Source organism: Myxocyprinus asiaticus, chromosome 19 (assembly GCF_019703515.2).
Source record: "Myxocyprinus asiaticus isolate MX2 ecotype Aquarium Trade chromosome 19, UBuf_Myxa_2, whole genome shotgun sequence".
Taxonomy (NCBI): domain Eukaryota; kingdom Metazoa; phylum Chordata; class Actinopteri; order Cypriniformes; family Catostomidae; genus Myxocyprinus; species Myxocyprinus asiaticus.
In genome coordinates this window covers 24,207,250-24,224,627 of record NC_059362.1, presented here as the reverse complement: position 1 = coordinate 24,224,627, position 17,378 = coordinate 24,207,250, and the positions used below count along the sequence as shown (strand labels likewise).

General features: G+C 35.9%; 1 protein-coding gene across 2 annotated transcripts in view; it reads left to right on the top strand.

Annotated features, from left to right (window-relative positions):
- The window catches only part of LOC127456698 (transcription regulator protein BACH2-like), a 170,555-nt gene that overhangs the window by 58,376 nt on the left and 94,801 nt on the right, over positions 1–17,378 (top strand). The gene's annotated exons all lie outside the window — the stretch shown is intronic.

Genomic DNA, 17,378 nt, shown 5'->3' with positions numbered 1-17,378 from the left:
TGTAGGACCCAACCGCAAATCCTGCTGACTCAGGGATGTCTTTGTCTGGGACAAACGTGGAAGATCTTTATTTACTTTCAGTGCATTATCAGCATGTGAAAAGGGTTATTAGTCTTTGTAAGTCCTTTTAAATATACATTTTAGGGCATGTTGTGCCATGTGATGTACCTTAAAGAGCCTGTGAAATACAAATTTGAGTTTTGTCTTTTATGGTGCTTTCAACTTTGGTTCAATTGCTTAGTCCAAACCTGAGTTACATTCCTGCCTCCTCTCACTGCCCCCGCGGGCCTCTGTTCACATCATATTATTTGCATTCGAACCGAGGTACGATTGTGTCATTAACGCAAGTACTCATGCCAGCTGTTTACCTTTATAACCAGGTAACAACTCATTGTTTACTTATTGAAGTATTTGTCCTTTTGGATTTACCTTCAAAGCTTTTGTCTGCTGCTGATGCATTCAATGTGCCAGTGTGTTGCAAGAGATGTAAAGAATGTGACTTGTTCTCTGAAAGCGATTTATTTAGAGATGAGCAGGTGTGAGAAATCCAGTATACCATAATAATTGTGAATGGGAGCATGGAAAAACAGAAACTATACATCAATAATAGTGCTTCTCTTTTGACGACTGCATTCATATCAGCAGCAATCCGTACCAGAGTTCAAATAAACTGAACCCCAGACCACCTTTTTAAGCAGACTGGGATGTGGTTCATGGGTGAAGACCATTTGCAAAACAGTGTTCACATCAACCAAATGTACCAAAGGTCTGTTATGGGATGAAATTAGACTCAAAATGATTAACAAATGCATGCATAATTATCTGTCAATTTGATAAATGTTGCAAATGTATCTTACAATCCACAGACAAATGCCTTTCAACTTGTGTCTGTGAAATTCAAAAATAAATGAATGTGCTGGGATTTGTACAAATAGAGACATATTTGTGAACACAAATGTTCCCTTTTGTATAAATGTATCACAATTTGTGTATGCAACCAAAGCAAGATGTTCCAAATCAAACACAAAATGGTCTTATGAAGTATTAAATGTGTATTTGTGGATCAATTGACACACATGCATTCATTGATGTCTATTTGTGTTGATTCTGTTTGATTCATTCAAATTTTTAAACTTTTGTTTAGCTGTTTTTACCATGGTCGACTCACACCAACAACTACCAATGGACAAGTCCTAAATGTATTCATAAATGTGTGCATATCTACCCATTAATTTGTAAAAAAAACTTAATGTGTATTTCAACCCTCAAAAAAATGCATTTCCACTTGTATCTGTGAAATGTATCATTAAATAAATGTGTTGGAATTTGAACAAATAGAGACAGATTTGTGAATACAAGTGTTACTTTTTGTATAAACACATCACAATTTGTGTGTGCAACCAAAGGGAGATGTTCCAAATCAAACACAAATTGTTCTTGTGAAGCACTTAATGTGCATTTGTGGAACAAGAGATACACATTCATTGACATTTGTGTCAATTCCCTTTGATTCATTTGAATTTTAAGACTTTTTTCACGCTGGTTTTGCCTTGCATGATCCACACATTACTTTGTGTGAGCAAAGCAGCTACCACTAGATGGCAGTCTCATTTGACAGAAATACCATCAGGTGGGCATGGTTTATTTGCAAGGTCAATGAGCAAGCATGTCACACTTCAAGCAAACAGAGGCTGACATTAGTCGCCTCATTTGAAATTCAGTCACTTTCTTTTTGGAAAATGGAGCAAAAATATTGATAATTCAACATGCACTACACAGATTGTTGTTGGTTGGATGGATGGATGGATGGATAGATAGAGAAAGGATATATATATAGAAAGTATAAAGAGATGCCATTCAGAACATCAGGTCATATAGCGTGTTGTGACTGAGAACCAGACGTCAACCATGTGATTACAGTGTGTTCACAGGAGGCTTTTCTCAGCGGTCCACTTCACCCAAGCCAAATTAGATCATGTTGTATATTATCACATGCTGTTCTATTTGTGAGAATGGCTGTGGACTGGGCATATTTATGCACAGCTGTCTGTATAATCCATGCAATGATGTGGGCACACCCCCTTCCCATAACTAGAGCCATCTAGGGGGAGTACCTGAATACATAATCAGCGGGGTCCCCTCTCTGCCACGCCCTTCTCATCAGGTACAGTTGAAGTCAGAAGTTTACATACACCTTAGCCAAATACATTTAAACTCAGTTTTTCACAATTCCTGACAATTAATCGTAGAAAACATTCCCTGTCTTAGGTCAGTTAGGATCACTACTTTATTTAAAAAATTATAGTAGAGAGAATTATATATTTCAGCTTTTATTTCTTTCATCACATTCCCAGTGGGTCAGAAGTTTACATACACTGTAAGTATTTGGTAGCATTGCCTTTAAATTGTTTAACTTGGGTCAAATGTTTTGGGTAGCCTTCCACAAGCTTCTCACAATAAGTTGCTGGAATTTTGGCCCATTCCTCCAGACAGAACTGGTGTAACTGAGTCAGTTTTGTAGGCCTCCTTGCTCGCACATGATTTTTCAGTTCTGCCCACAAATTTTCTATCGGATTGAGGTCAGGGCTTTGTGATGGCCACTCCAGTGCCTTGACTTTGTTGTCCTTAAGCCATTTTGCCACAACTTTGGCGGTATGCTTGGGGTCACAAATACAATTTTGGCATGAAAAATGTGATGCCTTCTGTGTGGAAATTGAAGCTCGGTGATCACTGGACTTTCGAGCAAGACAATAACACCAAGGATACATCCAAGTTGTCCAAAATCTGTGGAATATGGAAGCATTTGCGACCAAGCTTTATCTTCCTGGCTGATGTCTTCAGATGTTTCTTCAATGTATCCACATAATTTTCCTTCTTCATGATGCCATTTATTTTGTGAAGTGCACCAGTCCCTCCTGCAGCAATGCACCCCCACAACATGATGCTGCCACCCCCATGCTTCACAGTTGGGATGGTGTTAGGGATGGTTTTGTTTCATCCTACCAGAGGACATTTCTCCAAAAGTAAGATCTTTGTCCCCATGTGCACTTGCAAACTGTAGTCTAGCTTTTTTATGGCAGTTTTGGAGCAGTAGCTTCTTCCTTGCTGAGCAGCCTTTCAGGTTATGTCAATCTAGGTCTCGTTTTACTGTGGATATAGATACTTGTCTACCTGTTTCCTTCAGCATCTTCACAAGGACATTTGCTGTTGTTCTTGGATTGATTTACACTTTTTGCGCCAAACTAGGTTCATCTCTAGGAGAAAGAATGTGTCTCCTTCCTGAGCGGTATGATGGCTATGTGGTCCCATTGTGTTCATACTTGTGTACTGTTGTTTGTACAGATGAACGTGGTACCTTCAGGCATTTGGAAATTGCTCCCAAGGATGAACCAGACTTGTGGAGGTCCATAATTTTTTTTTCTGAGGTCTTGGCTGATTTCTTTTGATTTTCCCATGATGTCAAGCAAAAAGGCACTGAGTTTGAAGGTAGGACTTAAAATACATCCACAGGTAGACCTCCAGTTCAGTAAACCTCCTATCAGAAGCTAATTGGCTAATTGTCTATTTTCCAAGCTGCTTAAAGGCACACTTATCTTAGTGGATGTAAACTTCTGGCCCACTAGAATTGTGATTATAGTCAATTAAAAGTGAAACAATCTTTCTGTAAACAATTTTTTGAAATATTACTCGTGTCATGCACAAAGTAGATGTCCTAAACAACTTGCCAAAACTATAGTTTGCTAATATGAAATCTGTGGAGTGGTTAAAAAATGAGTTTTAATGAATTCAACCTAAGAGTATGTAAACTTCTGACTTCAACTGCACTCCCAAATATCTGTAATGCAGGGGGAGGCCTGCTCTAATTGGATTTCCTTTGATGTCATACATGTTTGCTAAGTCTCCTTATTCAAGACCCAACATTTAACAATACATTTCTTGCTTTCATCTGCAAAGCCAATTAATTTCTTTAACGGAATTGAATTTCAAAGACTGCAGATAGAGGAAAATACAACACTAATGTTGAAGTTCTGCTTATGCATCACCACATTAAGCAGAAGCAGATCTTTTTCATGCATATTCTTGAATCCTGTTATGTATGTAAAGCAGCAAAGACATTACTTGAGGTGACCCATAGACAGGACCGTAGCAAGGAATTCTGCACCTTTCACCCAACTAGCTACGGCCCTGCCCATAGGAAAAACATCACAAGTGAGATCTCATTTTTTTTTTCCTAGACAGCACTGAGATGGAATTAAGTGCAAACTGAGACAAGTGCTCAGCTTCTCATCCCTTAAAAAGTCTTAAAATGTAAGTTTGAGTCCTGGAAATGTATGATTATCTACTGTTGTTGAATTGTGACAATGTTTACCTTAAAGTTTTTATATTGTAATATGTTTATATTGTAAGACTGCATTTTTTATTTACCTTCTCTGTTTAAATGAGCAGCTGGAAGCAGTGAAGTACATACATTTCAAAATAAGAGTCCCCAGGCGTATTTCGTGCTTGATTATAGGTAAAAGTCCTGTGTTGTGCATAAAATCTTTTTTCTGATTATTATTGGTATTTTGGTTGCATGATAAACTGCATCTCATTTCATTTGTGTCTATATTTAATTCTCCTTGGGAGTTTTAGGATTTTCAAGTTACTTATATGAGGAAAAATATTGAAAAAATTATACACATCCAATCCAAATTAGGCACAGGTGCTTGACACAATGCAGCAAACAAAGATATGGTAACACTTTAAAACATTTGTTAACTACATTTCTTAACATGAACTAACAATGAACAATACTTTTACAGCACTTATTCATCTTGGGTAATGTTAATTTCAACACATATTAATACATTTTTAAAATTAAAATTTGTATATGTTAACATTAATGTTAATATTAGTTAATGCATTATGAACTAACAATGAACAATTGTATTTTTATAAATTAACATTAACAAAGCTATTAATAAATGCTGTAAAAATATACCGTATGTTCAAGATACCTAATGCTTTTACTAATGTTAACAAATAGAATCTTATTGTAAAGTGTTATCATATATGACAATAATAATAATAGTAATAATAAAGTATTTAGAGCTATAATATCAACTCTATTATTTTTCTTTATTAAGAGAAAACACCTAAGTTACACCTGAGAAGACACTTATGACAAATGGCTTACAATGTTTATTCATTCAGTAAATAATAGCTGCATGAAAGTGGTTTGTTTACCAAAATGTGGACAGAATATGAATAGTGTATTTGGAAGTCATTCAGGTGTTTCTAGCGAGTCTGTACTATTGGGCTTGTGGAACATTCTGTGACTCATCTCTGGCACCCACTGAAAAATTATGACTCAGAGGAAGTCGCACAGTGTTTGTGGTGAGAGACTTTTTGTTCTTGTGTATTATATGTGTCTTGAAAAAAACATATGAATCAGAACAATTGTTAGTTGTGAAGCTGTTTGTTCTGTCTCTCTAGCATTTTAAGATTATTTGCATGCAATTTTTTTATTTAATTGTTTTTCTTACGGGTTTTTACGCCCCCTTCCCAAACACTTCTGCTTAGTAATTGTGTGTTGTTAGTGTGTGTCGCATGTATACATGTGTGTTCTGCACGTGGGTGTGCGTGCATATGTGGCATTCTTTTTTCTAGGTACAAACGCGCCAGCATTTTTCCATGCTCACATGCAAGTGTGTTTACGAGACAGACTGTATCTGCCCCCTCGGTGCAGTGGGTGTGTGTGGAGTTTATGAGGCTCTTTGAATGAGAGCTGTGGTCCCAATTATCTGTCAGATCCCTCACCCTCTCTTGCACAGTCTCCTTCCTCATCTCGTCTCTAACCCTCTGCCCCTTTTCTACCTTCCGCAACCTGTCATTTTCCCCTCTTAAAGGGGACAGCACTGCCCCCAGAGCTTAGGAAGAGGGGATTTCTCCACATAAAGTCGAAAAGAGGATTATCATCCTGTAAAACTCACGTATTTTGTGTTTCATGCACCTTTTTTCTCAAGTATGCGCACTGGTTTGTGGAGTGTGCAAGGACCACACGTCTGAAGACAAGTGATGCTAATGAGCTTTTCTGAGAACTTCACTTTTCTTGGCCATTTTTGTAATTACTTTTAAACAACTGGTCCCAAGGTGGTTTTTAGTGGATGTATGAAGTCTGTTCCCCTCAAGTTCACACAGGTGCCCTAGCAGAGTAAATACAGGTGTAGTTCATCACATTAACTATGGACAAGTTTCACTAAGTTTGACAACTAAATTTTTTTTTCAAAATACTTAATTTTGAATGACATATATATGGTTTAATTATTTAAAGCATATCAGCTTTAGTAACACTTTATAGTAATGGTCCGCAATTAAAAGGTAACTATGCAGGAATTAATGCAGGACAAATGAGTAGTACTACATTAACACTTTAGTTACTACTATTAACTAATATGGAAACTTGATTAACTAATCAGTAAGTAATAGCGAACTGATGACTGAGGTAGTTCACTGTTAGGTAATCAATAATTACTGAATTTGGTTTGCCTCATTGAGAACTATTGACTAACTATGGCTAATTTAAAATAACTACTAATTAATTACTAATCAAAACATTAACGTGTCTAAAATGTGAACGAGATTGTGAATAAGATCATGAAATGTGCCTTCAGAGAAATATGTGCCTCACGTGCGTTCTTTGTGGAAATTAATAAATGAATGTAACAACATGGTAATGCATTATTAATTAATAAATACACACTTGATTATACACAAAAAAAATGTTTACAAAATATTTTTACAATTAATTTTTTTTGTCATAGATTCTTTACTGTTAATCTTAAAAGAAGTGTTTAATTTTTTTTGGAGTAACTTAATTGATCCAATGAAAAAAAAAGAATGAGTGTCACGTCCATCAAGCTTCTAATCCAATCAGGGTTCGCCATATTCAGTGCTTGCGCTGAAAGAAGCGCGAGTGCGATTTTGCTCCACCCTCCCGTCGCTCCGCCTGCACGTGGTAAACTTCAATATACATTCTGTTCAGACCAAACATAGGCAAAGGAGGTTACATGTAAAATAAATTTGATAAAAACTGTACTTATTTACCGAGTGGACTGTGTATGGCGTAAGTACACAGATGGAATCGGCCTCATAGCTGCACACTGGTTTTCTCTCCGTTTTCTGTTGAAGTCTTGTGGAGATCAACACACTTGTCCTTTAGACACATAATTTTAATATTTGTCTTGATTTATTATTTTACTTTATGTTAAGAGATATGACTTTTAAAACACGTAGTAACCGTGAGCACCAGCAATTCAAAGCATTATCCTGCTAAAGGTTTGTAGCCTATACAATTATGTTAAATTATTTCAATGATTCATAATTCAATGCCAGAAAAAGTGTTTGAATGTCTTTGAATGTTTGTTAACTATCTGTTTGATTAAATGAATGAAATGTAGGAGCAAACACTTGAGTATTCATTACTAACTGACAAATAATGCCTCAGTTACTATTAATGGTTTATAATGTGTTTTTACTTTAGAATAATGGTCCAGATAACCTTTAACTCCCAAGGAAGGAAACAGGAAGATCTCATTAATTAATAATGTGTTACCATGACCCTCACTTTAAAATAATGGCCCAGATAATTAGTAATTCCTTCATGTTTATGTGGTAACACTTGACTCATTACTTATGGGTTACCAAAATTATTTAAAAAAGACCTTTAGCAATATCAAACATGCAGAAGTTAATAATTTGTAATGAACAGAAGAGATATCCCAAGGAATACACATTGGGCAAATATATCTGTAAGCTGACTATGATGCTCTACCAGACACAGTAGCCATGATTTAGAGAGCTGTTATGTTCATACATTAATTCCCGCAAAGAACACACATGAGGCGTATGTTTCTCTGAAGGCACATTTCATGATCTTGTTCACAATAAAAACATAATCATTCACATTTTAGACACATGTTAATGTTGTGATTAGTAATTAATTTAATTTAATAAGCCATAGGTAGTTAATAGTTCTCGATGAGGCAAACCAAATTCAGTAATTATTGATTTCCTAACAGTGAACTACCTCAGTCATCAGTTCGCTATTACTTACCGATTAGTTAATCGTGTTTTCATATTAGTTAATAGTAGTAACTGAAATGTTGATGCAGTACTACTCATTTGTCCTGCATTAATTCCTGCATAGTTACCTATTAATGATGGACCATTATTATAAAGTGTTACCCAAACTTCTTTTTGTAATTGTTTGGCTTTAAAAGTGTACTTGTGCTATTTGTCATTAAAATAAATTTCCCTTGGTTTGATATTTTGTTATCTAACATAATGTCCTTCATAGAATTTTTTAGTTTATTTATTTTATGGAATGTTTTTTCCATATTAATATGTCATATTAACCCTTAAATGCATGGGAATTTCACCAAACACTCTTACATATTTGGGTCTTTAGAGACCCGGCATTCATATATATAAAAAATGGATCAACAAAATGCCCAGATAGTGTTCAATTTCAAAAATATTTCAAGACAATTAGAAACTAATAAAATTAAATATATTTTGAAATATTTGGATGTTTTATTTTTCATATATCAAATAGATAATGCAGCAAATCAGGACAAATCTAGATTCATTACTTTCACGCTGAAATTTCATGAGACGTAACTGGCTTTCAAAAACATATTGAGTTACACAACACATAATCTACACATACGACACACATAAGTATTTTCTAAGACACTGATTGAGTCTAAATAGATATGTAAGCACAACTTACATAATTTCAGTAGTACACCCAAATGACAATAGTCATCTCTTACTGTTCATGTGTTACACTTGCTATAGTTTATTTCCATGTTGTTTCTTCATCAAATACCAATGTCAAATGTAAAACAAGCCAATTAGTGAAACAGCAGCGCCACATGTATTTTATGAATGTGTATACACATACAGGATACAGATAGTTCTCCATTGTTGCACAGAAAATCAAAGTGATATAGTATTTATTTGTATAAATATAGTATTAATGTACACAGACGTTCAAAAGTTTTGGGTTACTTGACTGAAATGTTTCTCATGATCTTAAAAACCTTTTGATCTGAAGGTGTATGCTTAAATGTTTGAAATTAGTTTTGTAGACAAAAATATAATTGTGCCAACATATACATCTATTTCATTACAAAACTAACATTGTATTTAAAAAATATATATATATATATTTTTTTTTAAACTGATGACTTGGACCAAATAATAAAGAAAAGCAGCCAATAAGTGCCCAGCATAGATGAGAACTCCTTCAATACTGTTTTAAAAGCATCCCAGGGTGATACCTCAAGAAGTTGGTAGAGAAAATGTCAAGAGTACATGTCTGCAAATTCTAAGCAAAGGGTAGCTACTTTGAAGATGCTAAAATATAAAATATATTTTTTAGTCACAACATAATTCCCATAATTCCATTTCTTTTATTCCATAGTTTTGATGACTTTACTATTATTCTAAAATGTGAAGAAAAAATTATAATAAAAAATGAGTAAGTGACCCCAAACTTTTGAAAGGCAGTGTATCTTGTAATAAACAAAGAAATAGATATACAGTGATAGTAAACGTATATAGATATGAAATAATCATAAAAATGATCATTTATGGGAGTGCAAAAAACAAACAAACAAACAAATAAAGAACCACAGTAGGGTCTCTAATGACCCTATACACTTTTGGTACTTAAACTATTTTATTTATTTTTTTTAACTGTGTTTTTGAAATGTTGCCTTTTTTTGTGTGTTACGCTATTTATAAGAGATAGATTGAGGAATATTAAAGAGGTGTGGGCACAACTCCAAAAAATGGATGAGGTACAGGGGGTGAAATGAGGTCCCGGATCTCTAAAGACCCAACGTATGCATTAAAGGGTTAATATGTAAGTCACACTCAGTGTAGTATTAGATGTATACTACAAGTGTATATACTGTATATTCAAGTCATATTAAGATTAAAATTGTGGGTTTTCTTTACAAAATATATGCCTGGTCATTCACTAATTTGGACAATCATTTGTGATTTTGCATCAAAAATCTTTAGTTTATATCAAAATATACCTGGGTGTTGTAATCTTTCCTATTGCAATAGGTCATTGCTAAACACGCTACACAAACCCTACAAGAACACTCATGTAAACAGAAAACTAATTTTGATGAGCTAAAGTCTGATAGGTCATTTTAGGTCTGTGATTGTAGCTGTTATAAGTGGGAAGGGTGAGTTTGGATACATGTTCTACACAGGTGTTTTTAAGGTCTGGCGGTGTGTCAGCGCTTTCCTCAAATGACCTGCAAGTTTGCTGTAACTGTGTCACTTCGGTGAGTGCCCGGTGAGTCATCACTCAAGACTGCTGGCAGGTGGCAGGCTGTGAAAAGACTTTTATTGGGCTCAATGATTACAGTATGAGAGGCAGAGCCTGAAGCATTGTGATTCATTCCTTGTTGGGTATGTCTAGATGAACATTCTTGTTCAGTTTGAACAGAATCTGTACATAAACACACATACACATACTTTCACTACTGCTGAAAAGACCAGAAAAGCTGGTCATCAGCATATGATGTGTTTTGGGTGCTGGTTCCCAGCATGGGATGCTGGTGTGCTGGTGACCTTACCAGGCTTTTAAACTAGCTTAACCAGCTTCATAAGAAAGACTATGCTGGTCCACCAGCTAGAACAGCACCAAACCAGAACTAACCAGCATAAACCAGCATGGGAATTGCATTCAGGTTAAGCTGGTCTTTGTAGTAGGGGGTGGCTGTTAAAAGAATCACAGCATGATTGTAGCACATTTAATGCATTAATATATAAGCCTCATGCAGCTCATTAGTGTTAATTTCCCATCCTCCCCCTATCATATGCGTGGCATCACATAGCATGTTATTGCACACATACGACATAGGAAATCAATGGCCAGGGTGTAGATGGGGTCAAATTGAGCAGAGTGAGTGACACAGCTGTAAATGACCACACACAAGCTGGGAGAGCACAGAGCTGTGAAATGATTTTATTAGCAGTGTTGTGATGGCTGACTGTGGAAAACAGCAGATTGCTTTCATAACAGCTCTCTGTGATTTCAGCAAGTCAGAGACAATCCTGAAATAAATGGTAATGATGATAGACCAACAGTGTGATAACTGTGTGTATGATTGTGGAAACGAGTTCATACGGTTTCTAATTATGTAGTAAAGATGCTACAGAGGAATGGAATACAGTCCACTCATCACATCCACGTGGACGTTTGCAAACTATCTCCTCATCAGGCTGAGCAGCATCCTATCAGCAAGAAACATTAACAGACCAGCTGTCTGACTAAGATCCTGTTATTGCTCCCTACTGCTGCTGGCTCAAGTTCAGAGAGAGAGAGAGAGAGAGAGAGAGAGAGAATAGTAGTATTGCAATAAGAGAAGAGACCTATCTCTCCGAATTACCAGTGGTACCCTCATTTAAAATCTTCATGTATGGAAAAACATTTAGACTATGGTCAGAATGGAATACTAGCCTACTTCTTACAGCATGCTGTGCAGTATACTGTATACAGACCACTATATTTTTTTAAATAGTATATGAAACAGTATGCATGTTCAAACTAGAGCTATTTGGCTCCAAAAGTGAGAGACCTGAATGAACAAGAAATGAGTATGAAAACGATTCATACACTTAAATGATTCATTCAAAAACATAGATTCGTCCATGAACGAATTATGCAATGATAAATATTTCAAACAGAAGTATGCACACTGTTATCACATGAGGTAAATATGTTACGCATTTAATTCAGAAAATGACATCCAGTTATCATCTCGGAAATAAATATTTATTTCGTATTTTTAATCCAAGTTTGTGTAATAATGAGTCAAGAGGAAGACGTTGTAAAATTATGGCTGATATTACTTATAGTTCATTCGTCACACTGGAAATGGAAAGTGAAGTCCAGCACATCGCATTTTGCCAAGCATAACTGGTCATTTGGGTATTCCATGCATACAGAAAATTTGCATTTTATATACACTGGCAGCCAAAGGTTTGGAATAATGTACAGATTTTGCTGTTTCAGAAGGAAATTGGTACTTTAATTCACCGAAGTGGCATTCAACTGATCACAAAGTATAGTCAGGACATTATTGATGTGAAAAACAGCACCATCACTATTTGAAAAAAGTCATTTTTTATCAAATCTAGACAGACCCCATTTCCAGCAGCCATCACTCCAACACCTTATCCTTGAGTAATCATGCTAAATTGCTAATTTGGTACTAAAAAATCACTTGCCATTATATCAAACACAGTTGAAAGCTATTTGGTTCGTTAAATGAAGCTTAACATTGTCTTTGTGTTTGTTTTTGAGTTGCCACAGTATGCAATAGACTGACATGTCTTAAGGTCAATATTAGGTCAAAAATGGCAAAAAAGAAACAGCTTTCTCTAGAAACTCGTCAGTCAATCATTGTTCTGAGGAATGAAGGATATACAGTGCTTGAAATTGCCAAAAAGCTGAAGATTTCATACAAAGGTGTACACTATAGTCTTCAAAGACAAAGGACAACTGGCTCTAACAAGGACAGAAAGAGATGTGGAAGGCCAGATGTACCACTAAACAAGAGGATAAGTACATCAGAGTCTCTAGTTTGAGAAATAGACGCCTCACATGTCCTCAGCTGACAGCTTCATTGAATTCTACCTGCTCAACACCAGTTTCATGTACAACAGTAAAGAGAAGACTCAGGGGTGCAGGCCTTATGGGAAGAATTGCAAAGAAAAAGCCACTTTTGAAACAGAATAGAAAAGGTTAGAGTGGGCAAAGAAACACAGACATTGGACAACAGATAATTGGAAAAGAGTGTTATGGATCTTAACCCCATTGAGCTTTTGTGGGATCTGCTAGACTGTAAGGTGTGTGAGAAGTGCCCGACAAGACAGCCACATCTATAGCAAGTGCTACAGGAAGCGTGGGGTGAAATGTCACCTGAGTATCTGGACAAACTGACAGCTAGAATGCCAAAGATCTGCAAAGCTGTCATTGCTGCACATGGAGGATTTTTGATGAGAACTCTTTGAAGTAGTAAGTCTAACTTCTGAATTGTTTTTTTTTTTTTTTTTTTTCAAATTGTAATAGTAATTTTTCACATTATTAATATCCTGACTATACATTGTGACCAGTTGAATGCCACTTAGGTGAATAAAAGTACCAATTTCTTTCCATAAGAGCTAAATCTGTACATTATTCCAAACTTTTGGCTGCCAGTGTGTGTGTGTGGGTGTGTGTGTGTGTGTGTGTGTGTATATATATATATATATATATATAGAAACAAACACAGTATAAATATATTAGGGGCGTAACAGTTTATTGTGGCACGATGCGCATTGTGGACATGGGATAAAGTTTTTTTGTTTTGTATTTTTTTTATTATTAGCGTCTGTTCTATTTAATACACGCAATGTCCTAAGCCTATATAAATTAAGATGAGTTTATTTCCATTCATTCATCTAGGAAAATACTTCTTGTTGTCTAGTGTGGGAATTCACATCCCTGTTTAATAAAGAGAAAGCAGATTAGCCATCTTTCACAGTCAGCAATTTGTGTACGTCCAGAATAAGACACATGGGGTGGACAGACAGTATGCCACAAAGATGGAGAGATTCTATATTTTATTCTCTGTAGCAGACAAAATCTTGTCCATTGTGGCTCACCATGTTCCCTGTGTACTTAGTAATCATCCCTGGAATAGTTTTATGTTAGATAGTATAATGATGAATCTAAATATGACACAGTTATTAACCTGAACATGACACTGGAAAATACTGTAAACCCAGGTTTGTGAAAAGCCAGGAGTAGAGGAGTAGAATATAATGAGTGTCTGGACAAAAACCTCTTACCATTATTTTTGTAGTTTTCCTCATTCTTTTTCCAAGTTATTTATGCTCTTTCGTTTATGCAGTCTGAGCCTTCACAAATCCATTGAAGGATTAAAGCATCTAAAAATAGCCACTTACGCAGAGCAGGACTTAGTGCGCTGCCTGCTTCATAAACAAACAAGTGTGGATGTGCTCTGCTGGCCTAGATGGGCCTGTCTGCCCGGGGTTACAGGGAGTGATTTGCGGCCTGTGGGAGGTTGACCTCGGTCAGGCGCTGTTGGATACATGAGTCCCTCTCTCTCTTGCAGACATGGAGATCTGGGTTGGAGACTGATGTCCAGCGTGTGGGAGTTGTAACGCAACAGACGGGCCAAAACGCTTAGCAATGCTAGACCGCATCCGAAGCTTGCAGCACGCACCAACCTTCTAAGAACTGAACTAGGATCAGAACAACCAGATAGGACCGGGCAGTCTCAGACGTGTCATTTCAAGCTGTCGCCCATCTGCAAATAGAAACAGCTTCTGTGAGCATTTTCACTAAAAGGCAAAGCTAGCAAGGGCTGTTACTGTACTGGTTTCAGAAAGGATCTTTTGCTTTCTAACTTTCTTTTTCTTTTCTGTCTTTCAAATTTTCTGTCATCCTCTGGGTATGTTCCATTAGACCCAATGGTGACCTGTGAAATGGACTTGACAGGGTATTTTGCCATCTTAAAGGGATAGATCACCCAAAAATGTAACATTTGTAGTAATTTGCTTTCCCTTAAGTCATTCCAAACCCGTATGACTTTTTTCATCTGTGAAATAGCAAAAGGAGATGTTTGGCAGCATGACAACCTCAGTCATCATTCACTTTCATTGTATAGAAAAAGATACAATGAAAGTGAATGGTGACTGAGACTTAAAGGGATAGTTCACCCAAAAATTAACATTCTCTCATCATTACTCACCCTCATGCCATACCAGATGTGAATGACTTTCTTTCTTCTGCAGAAAACAAAGATTTTTAGAAGAATATTTCATCTCTGTAGGTCCATACAATGCAAGTGAATGGTGACCAGACCTTTCAAGTTCCAAAAATCACATAAAGGCAGCATAAAAGTTAACCACACGACTCCACTGGTTAAATCCACATCTTCAGAAGCGATATGATAGGTGTGGGTGAGAAACAGATCAATATTTTTTTTTAAATGTTTTTATATATAAATATCCAGTTTCACTTTCACATTTTTTCCACATTCTGAAAGTGAAAGTGGAGATTTATAGTAAAAAAAAAAAGGATTGAGATGTTGATCTGTTTCTCACCCAAAGTGATTGCATCACTTCAGAAGACATTTATTAAAACAATGAAGTTGAAATGGATTACTTTTATGCTGCCTTTATGTGATTATTGAAGCTTGAAAGGTCTGGTCACCATTCACTTGCATTGAAAGGACCTACAGTGTTAAGATATACTTCTAAAAATCTTTGTTTTTATTCTGCAGAAGAAAGAAAGTCATACACATCTGGGATGGCATGAATGTGAGTAAATTATGAGAGAATTTTCATTTTTGGGTGAACTTTCTCTTTAACATACTGTCTAACATCTCCTTTTGTTTCACAGAGGAAAGAAAGTCATATGGGTGTAATAATATAATAAAATAATATACTGGTTGATAAAATCATGTACATTTTATTTAAATAAGCATGAATGTATAATATACATTGAAATACATGAATCACTATATTATGTAACAATACCCGAAATCCTTAATCTGTGCAACTCAAGTTTTTTCCATCTGTATTTGATGTTTTTAGGGCATTCTAAATAAAAAACATTTTTAAGTGAAGTGAACTACTACAGAAATTCCCTTCTCAGTGTACAGGGAGTAGTGAATACTGCATTGGAAATGCAGATTATCTCCTCCTTTTTTCCTCTCAGACAAAGACAGAGTGATTAAATCCTATTTTACTGGCATTCTTTATTACTCAGCACTTGAAGCAGCACATGGTAAAAATGAAAAAAAGAAGAATGGGATGGACCTCCCTTTTTTCAAACAACAAGAGAAAATTGAAACTATGTTTGATTTGTGGAGCCCAATAATTAACATGTTGAGCAAATGGCACGCTCTTAAGCTCTATTTCCATTTAGTCAAACAACGGCTTGTTTTATTTTTTTAAAGTTTCTCACCTACAGTGGAAAATGTAGCTTCAAAAGGGGGTCTCATTTTTAGCTGTCCTCACTGTAGCACTGAGTCATTATTAAGTTCTGCTCTAGTACCGCACCTGCCATTTAATGACTAATCAGTGGCTGACTCCACACACCCGTTGAATCATTCTATTGTAACTGTATGCTCTATTGTGTGGAAACATGAACGATCACTGCTAATATCATAAGTACTTTATGAATACCATTTCTTCACTTTCTTATAAATATGGCCCTTTCTTATAAGTCAAAAATGTTTCTCGCACACCAAGATGGTTATTTTCTTTTTTTTTCACAAAATGTAAATATATGGAGATTAGATCAGGCACTTTTAGAAAATACATTTTTGGTCATTTAAATTTGTTAGTAATTAAAATTGTTTTATTACAATGGATTGAAAATCAATTCAACTGCCAAAATCTAAATTTTAGCGAGGGGATTCAGACCTTTGATGTGTTTAAAACTAGCTACTTTTCAGGCTAGGTTAACTGTATGTTAGATAATAGTTTAGCTGCAACCTATTCTTATAGAATGACCATTACTATAACTACATATTTGCAAACTGAGTTTTATGTGCCACATTGTACGTTTCGCCACAGTTTCCTGGTGACATTAACATTAAAGGTGCTACAACAACTGTGCGTTTTATTCACTTTCATAAAAATCACGAGAACAGCGGCTGATTATGACTTTATAAACAGTGTTGTGGGTAACAAGATAAAAGTAACGTGTGTTACATAATCAGATTACTTTAACGCAATATTTTTTATTTTAGACCATAATATCTGAGTTACTTTTTAAATAAAGTAACACATTGCTTTTGCACACATCTACTGTCCCTGTATTGAGAGAAATCAGGAGGGGGGAGACATAGTGCATGATTAGCATTGTAGTTCTATTGAGTGTGAGGCCAGAGACTATTTAGAAGAGAGAGACGAGTCACTTCTATTTAGAAGAGTATTGGACTTCATGCAAGCTGACACGTGAGCCACCGAAAGTGTCATAGAAGCATCACAAAATGACATAGTTGCTTCAGAAAATGTACTTTTCATGTCGCATTTGATTTTTTTGGACACTATCGGTTAGGTTTAGGTGTTGGTGTGGGGTAAGGATGTCTGTTTTGTTTACCTCTGATTTGCTTTTAGAACACTATTGGTTAGGTTTAGGTTAGGGAGGTACGTTGTACTCATTTAAACATCCATCTAATATTCACCTTAAAAACCTTGTCTGATTACGACTCCATTTCACTTGCTTTTGGCGGCCCCCTGCTGGACATTTCACTGGGAAACTGCAGCGAAACATGTAATGAAGC